Source organism: Carcharodon carcharias, chromosome 27 (assembly GCF_017639515.1).
Source record: "Carcharodon carcharias isolate sCarCar2 chromosome 27, sCarCar2.pri, whole genome shotgun sequence".
Classification (NCBI taxonomy): domain Eukaryota; kingdom Metazoa; phylum Chordata; class Chondrichthyes; order Lamniformes; family Lamnidae; genus Carcharodon; species Carcharodon carcharias.
The window spans coordinates 3,723,227-3,740,726 of NC_054493.1; the positions used below are offsets into that span (position 1 = coordinate 3,723,227).

Here is a 17,500-nt window from a genome sequence, read left to right on the forward strand (position 1 = left end):
GGTATCACTGACCGCTCGGACACTAACTCCTCTCTCTCTGTCTCTCTCTCGGGACCAGTTCTCCGCTGTCTGGGTATCACTGACCGCTGGGACACTAACTCCTCTCTCTCTCTGTCTCTCTCTGGGACCAGTTCTCCGCTGCCTGGGTATCACTGACCGCTCGGACACTAATTCCTCTCTCTCTGTCTCTGTCTCTCGGGGACCAGTTCTCCGCTGTCTGGGTATGACTGACCGCTCGGACACTAACTCCTCTCTCTCTGTCTCTCTCTCTGGGACCAGTTCTCCGCTGTCTGGGTATGACTGACCGCTCGGACACTAACTCCTCTCTCTCTGTCTCTCTCTCTGGGACCAGTTCTCCGCTGTCTGGGTATGTCTGACCGCTCGGACACTAACTCCTCTCTCTCTGTCTCTCTCTCGGGGACCAGTTCTCCGCTGTCTGGGTATCGCTGAACGCTCGGACACTAACTCCTCTCTCTCTGTCTCTCTCTCGGGGACGAGTTCTCCGCTGTCTGGGTATCACTGACCGCTCGGACACTAATTCCTCTCTCTCTGTCTCTCTCAGGAACCAGTTCTCCGCTGTCTGTGTATCACTGACCGCTCGGACACTAACTCCTCTCTCTCTGTCTCTCTCGGGGACCAGTTCTCCGCTGTCTGGGTATCACTGACCGCTAGGACACTAACTCCTCTCTCTATGTCTCTCTCTGGGACCAGTACTCCGCTGTCTGGGTATCACTGACCGCTCGGACACTAACTGCTCTCTCTCTGTCTCTCTCTCTGGGATATGTTCTCCGCTGTCTGGGTATCACTGACCGCTCGGACACTAACTCCTCTCTCTCTCTGTGTCTCTCTGGGACCAGTCCTCCTCTGTCTGGGTATCACTGACCACTCGGACACTAACTCCTCTCTCTCTCTTTCTCTCTCTCTGGGATCTGTTCTCTGCTGTCTGGGTATCACTGACCGCTCGGACACTACCTCCTCTCTCTCTGTCTCTCTGGGGGACCAGTTCTCCGCTGGCTGGGTATCACTGACCGCTCGGACACTAACTCCTCTCTCTCTCTGTCTCTGTCTGGGACCAGTTGTCTGCTGTCTGGGCATCACTGACCGCTCAGACACTAACTCCTCTCTCTTTGTCTCTCTCTCTCTGGGACCAGTTCTCCGCTGTCTGTGTATCACTGACCGCTCGGGCACTAACTCCTTTCTCTCTGTCTCTCTCACTCTGGGACAAGTTCTCAGCTGTCTGGGTATCATTGACCGCTCGGACACTAACGCCTCTCTCTCTCTGTCTCTCTCGGGGACCAGTCCTCCTCTGTCTGGGTATCACTACCGCTCGGACACTAACTCCTCTCTCTCTGTCTCTCTCTCGGGACCAGTTCTCCGCTGTCTGGGTATCACTGACCGCTGGGACACTAACTCCTCTCTCTCTCTGTCTCTCTCTGGGACCAGTTCTCCGCTGTCTGGATATCACTGACCGCTCGGACACTAACCCCTCTCTCTATGTCTCTCTCTCTCTCTGGGACCAGTGCTCCGCTGTCTGGGCATCACTGGCCGCTCGGACACTAACTCCTCTCTCTCTGTCTCTCTGGGGGACCAGTTCTCCGCTGGCTGGATATCACTGACCGCTCGGACACTAACTCCTCTCTCTCTCTGTCTCTCTCTGGGACCAGTTGTCCGCTGTCTGGGTATCACTGACCGCTGGGACACTAACTCCTTTCTCTCTGTCTCTCTCTCTCTGGGACCAGTTCTCCGCTGTCTGGGTATCACTGACCGCTGGGACACTAACTCCTCTCTCTCTGTCTCTCTCTCTCTGGGACCAGTTCTCCGCTGTCTGGATATCACTGACCGCTCGGACACTAACTCCTCTCTCTCTCTGTCTCTCTCTCTCTCTGGGACCAGTGCTCCGCTGTCTAGCATCACTGGCCGCTCGGACACTAACACCTCTCTCTCTGTCTCTCTCTCTCTCTGGGAACAAGTTCTCCGCTGTCTGGGTATCACTGACCGCTCGGACACTAACTCCTCTCTCTCTGTCTCTCTCTCGGGGACCAGTTCTCCGCTGCCTGGGTATCACTGACCGCTCGGACACTAACTCCTCTCTCTCTGTCTCTCTCTGGGACCAGTTCTCCGCAGTCTGGGTATCACTGACCGCTCGGGCACTAACTACTCTCTCTCTCTCTGTCTCTCTCTCCGGGACCAGTTCTCCGCTGTCTGGGTATCACTGACCGCTCGGACACTAACTCCTCTCTCTCTGTCTCTCTCTCGGGGATGAGTTCTCCGCTGTCTGGGTATCACTGACCGATCGGACACTAATTCCTCTCTCTCTGTCTCTCTCGGGGACCAGTTCTCCGCTCTCTGGGTATCACGGACCGCTCGGACACTAACTCCTCTCTCTCTGTCTCTCTCGGGGACTAGTTCTGGGCTGTCTGGGTATCACTGACCACTCTGACACTAACTCCTCTCTCTCTGTCTCTCTCTGGGACCAGTTCTCCGCTGTCTGGGTATCACTGACCGCTCGGACACTAACTCCTCTCTCTATCTGTCTCTGGGATCTGTTCTCCGCTGTCTGGGTATCACTGAATGCTCGGACACTATCTCCTCTCTCTCTGTCTCTCTTGGGGACCAGTTCTCCGCTGTCTGGGTATCACTGACCGCTCGGACACTAACTCCACTCTGTCTCTCTCTCTCTGGGACCAGTTCTCCGCTGTCTGGGTATCACTGACCGCTCGGACACTAACTCCTTTCTCTCTGTCTCTCTCTCTCTGGGACAAGTTCTCCGCTGTCTGGGTATCATTGACCGCTCGGACACCAACTCCTCCCTCTCTCCGTCTCTCTCGGGGACCAGTCCTCCTCTGTCTGGGTATCACTGACCGCTCAGACACTAACTCCTCTCTCTCTCTTTCTCTCTCTCTGGGATCTGTTCTCCGCTGTCTGGGTATCACTGACCGCTCGGACACTATCTCCTCTCTCTCTGTCTCTCTTGGGGACCAGTTCTCCGCTGCCTGGGTATCACTGACCGATCGGACACTAACTCCTCTCTCTCTCTGTCTCTCTCTCTCTGGGACAGGTTCTCCGCTGTCTGGGTATCATTGACCGCTCGGACACTAACTCCTCTGTCTCTCTGTCTCTCTCGGGGACCAGTCCTCCTCTGTCTGGGTATCACTGACCGCTCGGACACTAACTCCTCTCTCTCTGTCTCTCTCTGGGACCAGTTCTCCGCAGTCTGGGTATCACTGACCGCTCGGGCACTAACTACTCTCTCTCTCTCTGTCTCTCTCTCCGGGACCAGTTCTCCGCTGTCTGGGTATCACTGACCGCTCGGACACTAAATCCTCTGTCTCTCTCTCTCTGTCTCTCTCTCTCGGGGACCAGTTCTCCGCTGTCTGGGTATCACTGACTGCTCGGACACTAACTCCTCTCTCTCTGTCTCTCTCTCGGGGATGAGTTCTCCGCTGTCTGGGTATCACTGTCCGATCGGACACTAACTCCTCTCTCTCTGTCTCTCTCGGGGACTAGTTCTGGGCTGTCTGGGTATCACTGACCACTCTGACACTAACTCCTCTCTCTCTGTCTCTCTCTGGGACCAGTTCTCCGCTGTCTGGGTATCACTGACCGCTCGGACACTAACTCCTCTCTCTATCTGTCTCTGGGATCTGTTCTCCGCTGTCTGGGTATCACTGAATGCTCGGACACTATCTCCTCTCTCTCTGTCTCTCTTGGGGACCAGTTCTCCGCTGTCTGGGTATCACTGACCGCTCGGACACTAACTCCACTCTGTCTCTCTCTCTCTGGGACCAGTTCTCCGCTGTCTGGGTATCACTGACCGCTCGGACACTAACTCCTTTCTCTCTGTCTCTCTCTCTCTGGGACAAGTTCTCCGCTGTCTGGGTATCATTGACCGCTCGGACACCAACTCCTCCCTCTCTCCGTCTCTCTCGGGGACCAGTCCTCCTCTGTCTGGGTATCACTGACCGCTCAGACACTAACTCCTCTCTCTCTCTTTCTCTCTCTCTGGGATCTGTTCTCCGCTGTCTGGGTATCACTGACCGCTCGGACACTATCTCCTCTCTCTCTGTCTCTCTTGGGGACCAGTTCTCCGCTGCCTGGGTATCACTGACCGATCGGACACTAAATCCTCTCTCTCTCTGTCTCTCTCTCTCTGGGACAGGTTCTCCGCTGTCTGGGTATCATTGACCGCTCGGACACTAACTCCTCTGTCTCTCTGTCTCTCTCGGGGACCAGTCCTCCTCTGTCTGGGTATCACTGACCGCTCGGACACTAACTCCTCTCTCTCTGTCTCTCTCTGGGACCAGTTCTCCGCAGTCTGGGTATCACTGACCGCTCGGGCACTAACTACTCTCTCTCTCTCTGTCTCTCTCTCCGGGACCAGTTCTCCGCTGTCTGGGTATCACTGACCGCTCGGACACTAAATCCTCTGTCTCTCTCTCTCTGTCTCTCTCTCTCGGGGACCAGTTCTCCGCTGTCTGGGTATCACTGACTGTTCGGACACTAACTCCTCTCTCTCTGTCTCTCTCTCGGGGATGAGTTCTCCGCTGTCTGGGTATCACTGACTGATCGGACACTAATTCCTCTCTCTCTGTCTCTCTCGGGGACCAGTTCTCCGCTCTCTGGGTATCACTGAATGCTCGGACACTATCTCCTCTCTCTCTGTCTCTCTTGGGGACCAGTTCTCCGCTGTCTGGGTATCACTGACCGCTCGGACACTAACTCCACTCTGTCTCTCTCTCTCTGGGACCAGTTCTCCGCTGTCTGGGTATCACTGACCGCTCGGACACTAACTCCTTTCTCTCTGTCTCTCTCTCTCTGGGACAAGTTCTCCGCTGTCTGGGTATCATTGACCGCTCGGACACCAACTCCTCCCTCTCTCCGTCTCTCTCGGGGACCAGTCCTCCTCTGTCTGGGTATCACTGACCGCTCAGACACTAACTCCTCTCTCTCTCTTTCTCTCTCTCTGGGATCTGTTCTCCGCTGTCTGGGTATCACTGACCGCTCGGACACTATCTCCTCTCTCTCTGTCTCTCTTGGGGACCAGTTCTCCGCTGCCTGGGTATCACTGACCGATCGGACACTAACTCCTCTCTCTCTCTGTCTCTCTCTCTCTGGGACAGGTTCTCCGCTGTCTGGGTATCATTGACCGCTCGGACACTAACTCCTCTGTCTCTCTGTCTCTCTCGGGGACCAGTCCTCCTCTGTCTGGGTATCACTGACCGCTCGGACACTAACTACTCTCTCTCTCTGTCTCTCTCTCTCTGGGACCAGTTCTCCACTGTTTGGGTATCACTGACCGCTCGGACTCTAACTGCTCTCTCTCTGTCTCTCTCTCTCTGGGACCAGTTCCTCGCTGCCTGGGTATCATTGACCGCTCGGACACTATCTCCACTCTCTGTGGCTCTCTCAGGGACCAGTTCTCCGCTGTCTGGGTACCACTGACCGCACGCACACTAACTCCTCTCTCTCTCTGTCTCTCTCTGGGACCAGTTCTCCGCTGTCTGGGTATCACTGACCGCTCGGACACTAACTCCTCTCTCTCTGTCTCTCTCTCCGGGACCAGTTTTCCGCTGTCTGGGTATCACTGACCGCTCGCACACTAACTCCTCTCACTCTCTGTCTCTCTCTCTCTCTCCGGGACCAGTTCTCCGCTGTCTGGGTATCACTGACCGCTCGGACACTAACTCCTCTCTCTCTCTGTCTCTCTGTGACCAGTTCTCCGCTGTCTGGGTTTCACTGACCGCTCGGACACAAACACCTCTCTCTCTCTGTCTCTCTCTCTCTGGGCCCAGTTCTCCCCTGTCTGGGTATCACTGACCGCTCGGACACTAACTCCTCTCTCTCTCTGTCTCTCTCTGGGACCAGTTCTCCGCTCTCTGGGTATCACTGACTGCTCGGACACTAACTCCTCTCTCTCTGTCTTTCTCTCCGGGACCAGTTCTCCGCTGTCTGGATATCACTGACCGCTGGGACACTAACTCCTCTCTCTCTGTCTCTCTCTCGAGACCAGTTCTCCGCTGCATGGGTATCACTGACCACTAGGCCACTAACTCCTCTCTCTCTGTCTCTCTCTCGGGGACCAGTTCTCTGCTGTCTGGGTATCAGTGACCGCTCGGACACTAACTCCTCTCTGTCTCTCTCGGGGACCAGTTCTCCGCTGTCTGGGTATCACTGACCGCTCGGACACTAACTCCTCTCTCTCTCTGTCTCTCTCTCCGGGACCAGTTCTCCGCTGACTGGGTATCACTGAGCGCTCGGCCACTAACACCTCTCTCTCTCCTACTCTCTCTCTCGGAACCAGTTCTCCGCTGCCTGGGTATCACTGACCACTAGGCCACTAACTCCTCTCTCTCTGTCTCTCTCTTGGGGACCAGTTCTCTGCTGTCTGGGTATTAGTGACCGCTCGGACACTAAATCCTCTCTCTCTGTCTCTCTCTGGGACCAGTTCTCTGCTGCCTGGGTATCAATGACCGCTTGGACACTCACTCCTCTCTGTCTCTCTCTCTCTCTCTCTCTCTGGGACCAGTTCTCCGCTGTCTGGGTATCACTGACCGCTCGGACACTAACTCCTCTCTCTCTGTCTCTCTCTCGTGACCGGTTCTCCGCTGTCTGGGTATCACTGACCACTCGGACACTATCTCCACTTTCTGTGGCTCTCTCGGGGACCAGTTCTCCGCTGTCTGGGTATCACTGACCGCTCGGACACTAAATCCTCTCTCTCTGTCTCTCTCTGGGACCAGTTCTCCGTTGCCTGGGTATCACTGACCGCTCGGACACTAACTCCTCTCTCTCTCTGTCTCTCTCTGGGACCAGTTCTCCACTGTCTGGGTATCACTGACCGCTGGGACACTAACTCCTCTCTCTCTGTCTCTCTCTCCGGGACCAGTTCTCTGCTGTCTGGGTATCACTGACCGCTCGGACACTAACTCCTCTCTCTCTCTGTCTCTCTCTCGGGGACCAGTTCTCCGCTGTCTGGGTATCACTGACCGCTAGGACACTAACTCCTCTCTCTATGTCTCTCTCTGGGACCAGTACTCCGCTGTCTGGGTATCACTGACCGCTCGGACACTAACTGCTCTCTCTCTGTCTCTCTCTCTGGGATATGTTCTCCGCTGTCTGGGTATCACTGACCGCTCGGACACTAACTCCTCTCTCTCTCTGTGTCTCTCTGGGACCAGTCCTCCTCTGTCTGGGTATCACTGACCACTCGGACACTAACTCCTCTCTCTCTCTGTCTCTCTCTCTGGGATCTGTTCTCTGCTGTCTGGGTATCACTGACCGCTCGGACACTACCTCCTCTCTCTCTGTCTCTCTGGGGGACCAGTTCTCCGCTGGCTGGGTATCACTGACCGCTCGGACACTAACTCCTCTCTCTCTCTGTCTCTGTCTGGGACCAGTTGTCTGCTGTCTGGGCATCACTGACCGCTCAGACACTAACTCCTCTCTCTTTCTCTCTCTCTCTCTGGGACCAGTTCTCCGCTGTCTGTGTATCACTGACCGCTCGGGCACTAACTCCTTTCTCTCTGTCTCTCTCACTCTGGGACAAGTTCTCAGCTGTCTGGGTATCATTGACCGCTCGGACACTAACGCCTCTCTCTCTCTGTCTCTCTCGGGGACCAGTCCTCCTCTGTCTGGGTATCACTACCGCTCGGACACTAACTCCTCTCTCTCTGTCTCTCTCTCGGGACCAGTTCTCCGCTGTCTGGGTATCACTGACCGCTGGGACACTAACTCCTCTCTCTCTCTGTCTCTCTCTGGGACCAGTTCTCCGCTGTCTGGATATCACTGACCGCTCGGACACTAACCCCTCTCTCTATGTCTCTCTCTCTCTCTGGGACCAGTGCTCCGCTGTCTGGGCATCACTGGCCGCTCGGACACTAACTCCTCTCTCTCTGTCTCTCTGGGGGACCAGTTCTCCGCTGGCTGGATATCACTGACCGCTCGGACACTAACTCCTCTCTCTCTCTGTCTCTCTCTGGGACCAGTTGTCCGCTGTCTGGGTATCACTGACCGCTGGGACACTAACTCCTTTCTCTCTGTCTCTCTCTCTCTGGGACCAGTTCTCCGCTGTCTGGGTATCACTGACCGCTGGGACACTAACTCCTCTCTCTCTGTCTCTCTCTCTCTGGGACCAGTTCTCCGCTGTCTGGATATCACTGACCGCTCGGACACTAACTCCTCTCTCTCTCTGTCTCTCTCTCTCTCTGGGACCAGTGCTCCGCTGTCTAGCATCACTGGCCGCTCGGACACTAACACCTCTCTCTCTGTCTCTCTCTCTCTCTGGGAACAAGTTCTCCGCTGTCTGGGTATCACTGACCGCTCGGACACTAACTCCTCTCTCTCTGTCTCTCTCTCGGGGACCAGTTCTCCGCTGCCTGGGTATCACTGACCGCTCGGACACTAACTCCTCTCTCTCTGTCTCTCTCTGGGACCAGTTCTCCGCAGTCTGGGTATCACTGACCGCTCGGGCACTAACTACTCTCTCTCTCTCTGTCTCTCTCTCCGGGACCAGTTCTCCGCTGTCTGGGTATCACTGACCGCTCGGACACTAACTCCTCTCTCTCTGTCTCTCTCTCGGGGATGAGTTCTCCGCTGTCTGGGTATCACTGACCGATCGGACACTAATTCCTCTCTCTCTGTCTCTCTCGGGGACCAGTTCTCCGCTCTCTGGGTATCACGGACCGCTCGGACACTAACTCCTCTCTCTCTGTCTCTCTCGGGGACTAGTTCTGGGCTGTCTGGGTATCACTGACCACTCTGACACTAACTCCTCTCTCTCTGTCTCTCTCTGGGACCAGTTCTCCGCTGTCTGGGTATCACTGACCGCTCGGACACTAACTCCTCTCTCTATCTGTCTCTGGGATCTGTTCTCCGCTGTCTGGGTATCACTGAATGCTCGGACACTATCTCCTCTCTCTCTGTCTCTCTTGGGGACCAGTTCTCCGCTGTCTGGGTATCACTGACCGCTCGGACACTAACTCCACTCTGTCTCTCTCTCTCTGGGACCAGTTCTCCGCTGTCTGGGTATCACTGACCGCTCGGACACTAACTCCTTTCTCTCTGTCTCTCTCTCTCTGGGACAAGTTCTCCGCTGTCTGGGTATCATTGACCGCTCGGACACCAACTCCTCCCTCTCTCCGTCTCTCTCGGGGACCAGTCCTCCTCTGTCTGGGTATCACTGACCGCTCAGACACTAACTCCTCTCTCTCTCTTTCTCTCTCTCTGGGATCTGTTCTCCGCTGTCTGGGTATCACTGACCGCTCGGACACTATCTCCTCTCTCTCTGTCTCTCTTGGGGACCAGTTCTCCGCTGCCTGGGTATCACTGACCGATCGGACACTAACTCCTCTCTCTCTCTGTCTCTCTCTCTCTGGGACAGGTTCTCCGCTGTCTGGGTATCATTGACCGCTCGGACACTAACTCCTCTGTCTCTCTGTCTCTCTCGGGGACCAGTCCTCCTCTGTCTGGGTATCACTGACCGCTCGGACACTAACTCCTCTCTCTCTGTCTCTCTCTGGGACCAGTTCTCCGCAGTCTGGGTATCACTGACCGCTCGGGCACTAACTACTCTCTCTCTCTCTGTCTCTCTCTCCGGGACCAGTTCTCCGCTGTCTGTGTATCACTGACCGCTCGGACACTAAATCCTCTGTCTCTCTCTCTCTGTCTCTCTCTCTCGGGGACCAGTTCTCCGCTGTCTGGGTATCACTGACTGCTCGGACACTAACTCCTCTCTCTCTGTCTCTCTCTCGGGGATGAGTTCTCCGCTGTCTGGGTATCACTGACCGATCGGACACTAATTCCTCTCTCTCTGTCTCTCTCGGGGACCAGTTCTCCGCTCTCTGGGTATCACGGACCGCTCGGACACTAACTCCTCTCTCTCTGTCTCTCTCGGGGACTAGTTCTGGGCTGTCTGGGTATCACTGACCACTCTGACACTAACTCCTCTCTCTCTGTCTCTCTCTGGGACCAGTTCTCCGCTGTCTGGGTATCACTGACCGCTCGGACACTAACTCCTCTCTCTATCTGTCTCTGGGATCTGTTCTCCGCTGTCTGGGTATCACTGAATGCTCGGACACTATCTCCTCTCTCTCTGTCTCTCTTGGGGACCAGTTCTCCGCTGTCTGGGTATCACTGACCGCTCGGACACTAACTCCACTCTGTCTCTCTCTCTCTGGGACCAGTTCTCCGCTGTCTGGGTATCACTGACCGCTCGGACACTAACTCCTTTCTCTCTGTCTCTCTCTCTCTGGGACAAGTTCTCCGCTGTCTGGGTATCATTGACCGCTCGGACACCAACTCCTCCCTCTCTCCGTCTCTCTCGGGGACCAGTCCTCCTCTGTCTGGGTATCACTGACCGCTCAGACACTAACTCCTCTCTCTCTCTTTCTCTCTCTCTGGGATCTGTTCTCCGCTATCTGGGTATCACTGACCGCTCGGACACTATCTCCTCTCTCTCTGTCTCTCTTGGGGACCAGTTCTCCGCTGCCTGGGTATCACTGACCGATCGGACACTAACTCCTCTCTCTCTCTGTCTCTCTCTCTCTGGGACAGGTTCTCCGCTGTCTGGGTATCATTGACCGCTCGGACACTAACTCCTCTGTCTCTCTGTCTCTCTCGGGGACCAGTCCTCCTCTGTCTGGGTATCACTGACCGCTCGGACACTAACTCCTCTCTCTCTGTCTCTCTCTGGGACCAGTTCTCCGCAGTCTGGGTATCACTGACCGCTCGGGCACTAACTACTCTCTCTCTCTCTGTCTCTCTCTCCGGGACCAGTTCTCCGCTGTCTGGGTATCACTGACCGCTCGGACACCAAATCCTCTGTCTCTCTCTCTCTGTCTCTCTCTCTCGGGGACCAGTTCTCCGCTGTCTGGGTATCACTGACTGTTCGGACACTAACTCCTCTCTCTCTGTCTCTCTCTCGGGGATGAGTTCTCCGCTGTCTGGGTATCACTGACCGATCGGACACTAATTCCTCTCTCTCTGTCTCTCTCGGGGACCAGTTCTCCGCTCTCTGGGTATCACTGAATGCTCGGACACTATCTCCTCTCTCTCTGTCTCTCTTGGGGACCAGTTCTCCGCTGTCTGGGTATCACTGACCGCTCGGACACTAACTCCACTCTGTCTCTCTCTCTCTGGGACCAGTTCTCCGCTGTCTGGGTATCACTGACCGCTCGGACACTAACTCCTTTCTCTCTGTCTCTCTCTCTCTGGGACAAGTTCTCCGCTGTCTGGGTATCATTGACCGCTCGGACACCAACTCCTCCCTCTCTCCGTCTCTCTCGGGGACCAGTCCTCCTCTGTCTGGGTATCACTGACCGCTCAGACACTAACTCCTCTCTCTCTCTTTCTCTCTCTCTGGGATCTGTTCTCCGCTGTCTGGGTATCACTGACCGCTCGGACACTATCTCCTCTCTCTCTGTCTCTCTTGGGGACCAGTTCTCCGCTGCCTGGGTATCACTGACCGATCGGACACTAACTCCTCTCTCTCTCTGTCTCTCTCTCTCTGGGACAGGTTCTCCGCTGTCTGGGTATCATTGACCGCTCGGACACTAACTCCTCTGTCTCTCTGTCTCTCTCGGGGACCAGTCCTCCTCTGTCTGGGTATCACTGACCGCTCGGACACTAACTACTCTCTCTCTCTGTCTCTCTCTCTCTGGGACCAGTTCTCCACTGTTTGGGTATCACTGACCGCTCGGACTCTAACTGCTCTCTCTCTGTCTCTCTCTCTCTGGGACCAGTTCCTCGCTGCCTGGGTATCATTGACCGCTCGGACACTATCTCCACTCTCTGTGGCTCTCTCAGGGACCAGTTCTCCGCTGTCTGGGTACCACTGACCGCACGCACACTAACTCCTCTCTCTCTCTGTCTCTCTCTGGGACCAGTTCTCCGCTGTCTGGGTATCACTGACCGCTCGGACACTAACTCCTCTCTCTCTGTCTCTCTCTCCGGGACCAGTTTTCCGCTGTCTGGGTATCACTGACCGCTCGCACACTAACTCCTCTCACTCTCTGTCTCTCTCTCTCTCTCCGGGACCAGTTCTCCGCTGTCTGGGTATCACTGACCGCTCGGACACTAACTCCTCTCTCTCTCTGTCTCTCTGTGACCAGTTCTCCGCTGTCTGGGTTTCACTGACCGCTCGGACACAAACACCTCTCTCTCTCTGTCTCTCTCTCTCTGGGCCCAGTTCTCCCCTGTCTGGGTATCACTGACCGCTCGGACACTAACTCCTCTCTCTCTCTGTCTCTCTCTGGGACCAGTTCTCCGCTCTCTGGGTATCACTGACTGCTCGGACACTAACTCCTCTCTCTCTGTCTTTCTCTCCGGGACCAGTTCTCCGCTGTCTGGCTATCACTGACCGCTGGGACACTAACTCCTCTCTCTCTGTCTCTCTCTCGAGACCAGTTCTCCGCTGCATGGGTATCACTGACCACTAGGCCACTAACTCCTCTCTCTCTGTCTCTCTCTCGGGGACCAGTTCTCTGCTGTCTGGGTATCAGTGACCGCTCGGACACTAACTCCTCTCTGTCTCTCTCGGGGACCAGTTCTCCGCTGTCTGGGTATCACTGACCGCTCGGACACTAACTCCTCTCTCTCTCTGTCTCTCTCTCCGGGACCAGTTCTCCGCTGACTGGGTATCACTGAGCGCTCGGCCACTAACACCTCTCTCTCTCCTACTCTCTCTCTCGGAACCAGTTCTCCGCTGCCTGGGTATCACTGACCACTAGGCCACTAACTCCTCTCTCTCTGTCTCTCTCTTGGGGACCAGTTCTCTGCTGTCTGGGTATTAGTGACCGCTCGGACACTAACTCCTCTCTGTCTCTCTCGGGGACCAGTTTTCCGCTGTCTGTGTATCACTGACCGCTCGGACACTAAATCCTCTCTCTCTGTCTCTCTCTGGGACCAGTTCTCTGCTGCCTGGGTATCAATGACCGCTTGGACACTCACTCCTCTCTGTCTGTCTCTCTCTCTCTCTCTCTGGGACCAGTTCTCCGCTGTCTGGGTATCACTGACCGCTCGGACACTAACTCCTCTCTCTCTGTCTCTCTCTCGTGACCGGTTCTCCGCTGTCTGGGTATCACTGACCACTCGGACACTATCTCCACTTTCTGTGGCTCTCTCGGGGACCAGTTCTCCGCTGTCTGGGTATCACTGACCGCTCGGACACTAACTCCTTTCTCTCTGTCTCTCTCTCTCTGGGACAAGTTCTCCGCTGTCTGGGTATCATTGACCGCTCGGACACCAACTCCTCCCTCTCTCCGTCTCTCTCGGGGACCAGTCCTCCTCTGTCTGGGTATCACTGACCGCTCAGACACTAACTCCTCTCTCTCTCTTTCTCTCTCTCTGGGATCTGTTCTCCGCTATCTGGGTATCACTGACCGCTCGGACACTATCTCCTCTCTCTCTGTCTCTCTTGGGGACCAGTTCTCCGCTGCCTGGGTATCACTGACCGATCGGACACTAACTCCTCTCTCTCTCTGTCTCTCTCTCTCTGGGACAGGTTCTCCGCTGTCTGGGTATCATTGACCGCTCGGACACTAACTCCTCTGTCTCTCTGTCTCTCTCGGGGACCAGTCCTCCTCTGTCTGGGTATCACTGACCGCTCGGACACTAACTCCTCTCTCTCTGTCTCTCTCTGGGACCAGTTCTCCGCAGTCTGGGTATCACTGACCGCTCGGGCACTAACTACTCTCTCTCTCTCTGTCTCTCTCTCCGGGACCAGTTCTCCGCTGTCTGGGTATCACTGACCGCTCGGACACCAAATCCTCTGTCTCTCTCTCTCTGTCTCTCTCTCTCGGGGACCAGTTCTCCGCTGTCTGGGTATCACTGACTGTTCGGACACTAACTCCTCTCTCTCTGTCTCTCTCTCGGGGATGAGTTCTCCGCTGTCTGGGTATCACTGACCGATCGGACACTAATTCCTCTCTCTCTGTCTCTCTCGGGGACCAGTTCTCCGCTCTCTGGGTATCACTGAATGCTCGGACACTATCTCCTCTCTCTCTGTCTCTCTTGGGGACCAGTTCTCCGCTGTCTGGGTATCACTGACCGCTCGGACACTAACTCCACTCTGTCTCTCTCTCTCTGGGACCAGTTCTCCGCTGTCTGGGTATCACTGACCGCTCGGACACTAACTCCTTTCTCTCTGTCTCTCTCTCTCTGGGACAAGTTCTCCGCTGTCTGGGTATCATTGACCGCTCGGACACCAACTCCTCCCTCTCTCCGTCTCTCTCGGGGACCAGTCCTCCTCTGTCTGGGTATCACTGACCGCTCAGACACTAACTCCTCTCTCTCTCTTTCTCTCTCTCTGGGATCTGTTCTCCGCTGTCTGGGTATCACTGACCGCTCGGACACTATCTCCTCTCTCTCTGTCTCTCTTGGGGACCAGTTCTCCGCTGCCTGGGTATCACTGACCGATCGGACACTAACTCCTCTCTCTCTCTGTCTCTCTCTCTCTGGGACAGGTTCTCCGCTGTCTGGGTATCATTGACCGCTCGGACACTAACTCCTCTGTCTCTCTGTCTCTCTCGGGGACCAGTCCTCCTCTGTCTGGGTATCACTGACCGCTCGGACACTAACTACTCTCTCTCTCTGTCTCTCTCTCTCTGGGACCAGTTCTCCACTGTTTGGGTATCACTGACCGCTCGGACTCTAACTGCTCTCTCTCTGTCTCTCTCTCTCTGGGACCAGTTCCTCGCTGCCTGGGTATCATTGACCGCTCGGACACTATCTCCACTCTCTGTGGCTCTCTCAGGGACCAGTTCTCCGCTGTCTGGGTACCACTGACCGCACGCACACTAACTCCTCTCTCTCTCTGTCTCTCTCTGGGACCAGTTCTCCGCTGTCTGGGTATCACTGACCGCTCGGACACTAACTCCTCTCTCTCTGTCTCTCTCTCCGGGACCAGTTTTCCGCTGTCTGGGTATCACTGACCGCTCGCACACTAACTCCTCTCACTCTCTGTCTCTCTCTCTCTCTCCGGGACCAGTTCTCCGCTGTCTGGGTATCACTGACCGCTCGGACACTAACTCCTCTCTCTCTCTGTCTCTCTGTGACCAGTTCTCCGCTGTCTGGGTTTCACTGACCGCTCGGACACAAACACCTCTCTCTCTCTGTCTCTCTCTCTCTGGGCCCAGTTCTCCCCTGTCTGGGTATCACTGACCGCTCGGACACTAACTCCTCTCTCTCTCTGTCTCTCTCTGGGACCAGTTCTCCGCTCTCTGGGTATCACTGACTGCTCGGACACTAACTCCTCTCTCTCTGTCTTTCTCTCCGGGACCAGTTCTCCGCTGTCTGGGTATCACTGACCGCTCGGACACTAACTCCTCTCTCTCTGTCTCTCTCTCGAGACCAGTTCTCCGCTGCATGGGTATCACTGACCACTAGGCCACTAACTCCTCTCTCTCTGTCTCTCTCTCGGGGACCAGTTCTCTGCTGTCTGGGTATCAGTGACCGCTCGGACACTAACTCCTCTCTGTCTCTCTCGGGGACCAGTTCTCCGCTGTCTGGGTATCACTGACCGCTCGGACACTAACTCCTCTCTCTCTCTGTCTCTCTCTCCGGGACCAGTTCTCCGCTGACTGGGTATCACTGAGCGCTCGGCCACTAACACCTCTCTCTCTCCTACTCTCTCTCTCGGAACCAGTTCTCCGCTGCCTGGGTATCACTGACCACTAGGCCACTAACTCCTCTCTCTCTGTCTCTCTCTTGGGGACCAGTTCTCTGCTGTCTGGGTATTAGTGACCGCTCGGACACTAACTCCTCTCTGTCTCTCTCGGGGACCAGTTTTCCGCTGTCTGTGTATCACTGACCGCTCGGACACTAAATCCTCTCTCTCTGTCTCTCTCTGGGACCAGTTCTCTGCTGCCTGGGTATCAATGACCGCTTGGACACTCACTCCTCTCTGTCTCTCTCTCTCTCTCTCTCTCTGGGACCAGTTCTCCGCTGTCTGGGTATCACTGACCGCTCGGACACTAACTCCTCTCTCTCTGTCTCTCTCTCGTGACCGGTTCTCCGCTGTCTGGGTATCACTGACCACTCGGACACTATCTCCACTTTCTGTGGCTCTCTCGGGGACCAGTTCTCCGCTGTCTGGGTATCACTGACCGCTCGGACACTAAATCCTCTCTCTCTGTCTCTCTCTGGGACCAGTTCTCCGTTGCCTGGGTATCACTGACCGCTCGGACACTAACTCCTCTCTCTCTCTCTCTCTGTCTCTCTCTCTCTGGGACCAGTTCTCCACTGTCTGGGTATCACTGACCGCTGGGACACTAACTCCTCTCTCTCTGTCTCTCTCTCCGGGACCAGTTCTCCGCTGTCTGGGTATCACTGACCGCTCGGACACTAACTCCTCTCTCTCTCTGTCTCTCTCTCGGGGACCAGTTCTCCGCTGTCTGGGTATCACTGACCGCTCGGACACTAACTCCTCCCTCTCTCTGTCTCTCTCTCGGGGACCAGTTCTCCGCTGTCTGGGTATCACTGACCGCTCGGACACTAACTCCTCTCTCCCTGTCTCTCTCTCCGGGACCAGTTCTCCGCTGTCTTGGTATCATTGACCGCTCGGACACTAATTCCTCTCTCCCTGTCTCTCTCTCGGGGACCTGTTCTCCGCTGTCTGGGTATCACTGACCGCTCGGACACTAACTCCTCTCTCTCTGTCTCTCTCCGGGACCAGTTCTCTGCTGCCTGGGTATCAATGACCGCTCGGACACTCACTCCTCTCTGTCTCTCTCTCTCTCTCTCTCCAGGACCAGTTCTCCGCTGTCTGGGTATCACTGACCGCTCGGACACTAACTCCTCTCTCTCTGTCTCTCTCTCGTGACTAGTTCTCCGCTGTCTGGGTATCATTGACCGCTCGGATACTATCTCCACTCTCTGTGGCTCTCTCGGGGACCAGTTCTCCGCTGTCTGGGTATCACTGACCGCTCGGACACTAAATCCTCTCTCTCTGTCTCTCTCTGGGACCAGTTCTCTGCTGCCTGGGTATCAATGACCGCTCGGACACTCACTCCTCTCTGTCTCTCTCTCTCTCTCTCTCTCTCGGGACCAGTTCTCCGCTGTCTGGGTATCACTGACCGCTCGGACACTAACTCCTCTCTCTCTGTTTCTCTCTCGTGACCAGTTCTCCGCTCTCTGGGTATCACTGACCGCTCGGACACTATCTCCACTCTCTGTGGCTCTCTCGGGGACCAGTTCTCCGCTGTCTGGGTATCACTAACCGCTCGGACACTAAATCCTCTCTCTCTGTCTCTCTCTCTGGGACCAGTTCTCCGTTGCCTGGGTATCACTGACCGCTCGGACACTAACTCCTCTCTCTCTCTCTCTGTCTCTCTCTCTGGGACCAGTTCTCCACTGTCTGGGTATCACTGACCGCTGGGACACTAACTCCTCTCTCTCTGTCTCTCTCTCCGTGACCAGTTCTCCGCTGTCTGGGTATCACTGACCGCTCGGACACTAACTCCTCTCTCTCTATCTCTCTCTCGGGGACCAGTTCTCCGCTGTCTGG

At 55.7% G+C, this 17,500-nt stretch overlaps 1 protein-coding gene across 1 annotated transcript in view; it reads left to right on the forward strand.

Moving 5' to 3' along the window:
* Positions 1-17,500, forward strand: part of tgm1l1 (transglutaminase 1 like 1) — a 151,892-nt gene that overhangs the window by 112,600 nt on the left and 21,792 nt on the right. The gene's annotated exons all lie outside the window — the stretch shown is intronic.